Genomic DNA, 4,671 nt, shown 5'->3' on the forward strand with positions numbered 1-4,671 from the left:
TATGTCTATTTTGTTGTTCTTATTCTACATTATTGTCTTCTTTTGCCTTAAATAGTTATTTTCTGGTATAGCTACAGTAATCAACATTTTAATTCCTTTGTTGTTTCTTTTACTATATGTTTTTTAGTTCTTTTCTTATTGGTTGTCCTGGGGATTACGATTAACATCTTGACTTAAAAATTTTTTTTGGATTAATACCAAGTGAATTTTAATAGTATACAAGAATTTTACACCACTATAGCTCTATTTCCTCTCCCCTATTTTGTGTTATTGTTGACATACAAATTACACCTTTATACATTGTTAACCTATACATACAGTTGTCTGCTTTATACAGATGTCTCTTAAATCAGATAAAAGAGTAAAAGTGTTATAAACAAAAATGCATTTAGACTACCTTTTATGTCTATCTATATATCAACTTTTACCAGTGTTCTCTATATCATATATTAGCTTATTTTAGGCTATTATTAAAATTTTTCAAAATATTCTGTTTACAACTGCTATTTCCCTTATATATTTCCTCCTTTCAACAGTTTTTTACACTGTAATTATCTTAAGTAATGTGGTTTAATGGAAAGACTGAGTTTTGAATTAAAAGTCCTACCATCTACTAATGGCTTCCAGTTCATTGACTGATTTTGTAAACTGGATTAAGCCATTTAGTCACTATCTGGGCTTCAATTTGCTTAACTCAAAAGTGGAGAGGATAGCATCTTGCAGTGTTTGACTACTGATTTCAAATGTAGGATTCTCTCAAGTATAAGTCCTACCACAGATGGGAGAAGTTTCCTTGTAATTCTAGTCTAGCAGCTGATATCCAGAAAAGTCAAAACCTTTATAACATTATACTGTTATATGAGTATTGCAACAACAGAGAGAAAATGACTAAGAATAAATTAAAAATTATAAAAGCTACTTCAGATGATCTATTGCTATTTGCAATATGCTTTTTTAAACAAAATTCTTCAACTTATAAATTACTTTCTAGGTACATTTCTATGAAGAAAATATAACTAAAAGAATGATCTCATGAATACGCCCCAAAATATCATAAATACCCATTCCTTAGGTAAATTCATTTTAAAAATCTAGTCATAGCCCAGCATAGGGATCAGGAATACCCCAGTCAGCCAACTATTTGAAAAGAGTCAGAGATGAGGGCGTGGGAGTGGGGAGACATGGCGAGGAACAAGGGGCTGTGGAAGGAATACCCGAGTTTTCAGAGCAGATTTACTATATTGTCTTAGTCTCATGTTTCCCTGGGTGTAAGGTCTATTCTTCCTGTCAGTTTTTGTTTTGTTTTATTTTTAGGGAATAAAATAATCATATTTACCTTGGAAGTGATTTTGAACAAGCCAGGTATTAGTTTTAAAGGGCCAGAATCACCATGATTTAGAGTATGCAACCCATTGACCCATAAAATCTATTTTGACCATTTTCCTTGACCTCACTAAAAAATAATAACTGGTAAAATGAGGTTGAAAATAATTTCTGTATACCTAGGGTTCAGGTATGAAATTCTTCATCATAGACATTTAATTTAAAGATTGAATTTTAGCAGGGATACCAGTGATACCTAGGACAATAAGGTATTTGTTGGTGATGCATTAAACAGAAGGTGTGTGTTGGCTTTTTGCTCCTGTTGGAAACAAGCCCACACTGGAAACATCTTGCACACTCAGGTATTATTGGTTAATGAGGTTTCTGACCATGGTGATTCCTGAACATTAATGAAAGAGCAAGTCAAAGTAGATGATACGGTTAGTATATATTGATATGATTCAGACCTATTGTATAAAGACATTCATTCTAAGGAACTTATTTTGTCCTTCTCGATCTTGAGGAAATGTGGCTAGATTGTAACATGTGGACTGTAATCTCGCTAATAATTGCGTAACTTTCCATATGATCCTACCTTATCAAAGAGTGGCTAGCCTTTGCCTTACTCTTTACTCACTTTTTGTAACCAAATAAAAATGAAATATATTTTGCTCTTCTTTCACACTCAAATATTTTGTTTTCTTTAGCTAAGGAACCCTATGTCTTTTCATTAGTGGTCTGAAATCTTATTAGCAAACAAAATTTACACATGGCTTTTATATTAGTGTTAGTGTCACAATGTGTACACAGGAGAGATGGAAAACTCTAAATATAATCTAGCTTCAGTAAATTATATATACTACATATTCTCACAGATTTAACAATCTAGGTAAGATAATATTTATTCTCAGGACAAATCACAATTGAAATCGTTATTCTCTCATTCAGGGTTTTTTTTTCTCTTTTGTTCCCTCTAACCTGGGCGTGGCTGAAGGGTTTTTTTAAAAGAGGCTTGCAGTCTCAGGAAAGAAAGCATAGAACCTTCTTTTCATAGTAATTTCTTTGGTCAAATGCATTCTGCATTGTGACATTGATGAAATTATAACCGAATTTTTTTAATAATAGGACAATCTCTTTTCCCCATCTGACCTATTTTAGTGACTGAAAAAATGTTCTGTCCTCAGGGGTTTACTTATTTCTTATTGATGGATTAATAGAAACATATTAAGAGTATTGATTTGTTTGCTTGTTCTACTTCTTAAATTCTAAATCTTAAGAGTAAGTTTATTTGTAGTTATAGCCCGTAAGTGTACAGCTTTTCATTTCTTTCAGAAATAGAGCAGAAAGTGATTAATGTCCTCATCTGCTTCTGATTCTTCCTCATAGGTCCCCCTGTCCCCTGCCACCTTCTTCCCTCATGTTACACAATGTTAGGGAGCCTGGAACATAATGTCAGTGTATTTCTAAAGGCAGTGGGAGATGTTTACACACTTAAGCTGCTGGAGCTGACAAGGTGACTGGAGTCAAACGTAAACCATGGTGTTTATCATTCCCAGTCAAATATATTGTGCAATGGGTAGCAATGGGCACTGTGTGAAAGGTTGCCTAACAGGCAGCCCCAGGATTAGTCAGCTTCTTACTGTGAGGTGTGTGTAACCAAGATACTGGAGGTTGTTGGAGATTGAAAGGCAGGCTAGCCAATAACAGAAAACGAAAGGAGAGGAAATTCAACTCTTGGCAAACAATTGAATCTTAGCATAAGACATTTGTTCTCTGAGGTGCAGAGGCTGAGAGACTACTGATAAACAACTGAGTGAAAGGTGTTTTCTGATTTTTATTGTTTTCATCAAAACTTTTCCTGCATAAAACCTTAGAAGCCAGTGCAATTTCTGGTCATGTTAATTTATGGTAGAATCACAAAATCCTTTCTGGGGAAATCTTTTTTTCTTTTTATAATAAAAAGTTTAATTATTAAAAATAACATAATCACACTAAAGAAAATTAGAAAAAAAAAGCAAAGGTGAAAACACTCATAATCCCTTTTGCCAAAAATAATCACAATATCATTCTTATTCTCTGAACTGTTTTACATGGTTGTAATCATACAGTCTGAAGATTTTGTCACGTGATTCTTGGTAATAAGGTCCCCCCCCCACCCCGGAAGTGCTGCATAATCAAATTTTAAATAACTGAGTACTACCCTATTCAGCATATGGTTAAACCAATGTTCACTTTAACCATTTTAACAAATAGGCTGCTTCCATTTTATGCTGTTGTTATAAATAACACTAAAATAAATATAACTTGAAATACAGCTTTTTTTACTAATTTTTTTATTTTATTTTAAGGTGACCTATATCAAATACAAAAATTGTATAAGTATATATGAGCAACTTAAAGATTAATAAGGAACAGCTGCAGGTTCACGTCCACCTTAAGAAATAAAACATTGCCTATAACTTAGAAGGTTGCCTGTGTTCTTCTCTCTGGTCACATCCTGCTTTCTTCCTCCCCTACAGAAATAACCACTAGACTAACTGTTTTGTTTATTTTGTACATACACACATACACACACACACATATGTATGCATGTGTGTGTGCGTGTGTGTGTGTGTGTGTGTGTGTTTATTTTAGATTTTTCTTAGGATAGATTCTTTCCAGGAGAATTTAATAATTAAGGTAAGTGAGTTGTGTGTTTACTAGGGCTGGTTTCTGATGTTGCTGGAAAGCATTGGCTTACGTTTCTCCTTCACAAATTTATCAGGCTTGACACACTCGAGTAGGCAGCATGGGCCCACAGATTAGGGAAAAATTTGCCTCATAAGGAGGTGCACTCTGTGACAGCTTTCGGCAGTATGAAGAGATTAGGTATTGGGACTGAGAACCTTTATCATAGAGCAAGGTGAGTCTGGTTTACCTACATAAGAGTTACTCTCTCCCCAGTCCTTCTGCCATTCCCTAGTTATTTTGGTTTTGGTTTGTTATTTTTATGTTGTTATTTTAATCACTCATTCATTTTAAATGAGTAGTTCTTTTTATTTACTATATTGGTGTCTCTCTTCTGGGATAAATGCCAACATAATCATGTTCAATTTTACCTAACTTCAAGGAATGAGAATGGTCAGATTTTTCTTTTCAGCTTTAAAAATTTATAAAATGAAACAATTTTAAAGTAATTGGTCAGTAATAGAACCTATAATGATGATTAGCTTTTAGGTTAATAGTAAAAATCCCAAACTAGTGTTTCTGATCACCTGCATCAGAATCAGTTAAGATATTTAATAAATTCAGTTCAATAAGTATTCCAAAGGTAGAACGTTGGCTTGTAGGGTCTCCTTCGTTATAGAG

Source organism: Pteropus vampyrus, unplaced genomic scaffold (genome assembly GCF_000151845.1).
Source record: "Pteropus vampyrus isolate Shadow unplaced genomic scaffold, Pvam_2.0 Scaffold297, whole genome shotgun sequence".
Lineage (NCBI taxonomy): Eukaryota > Metazoa > Chordata > Mammalia > Chiroptera > Pteropodidae > Pteropus > Pteropus vampyrus.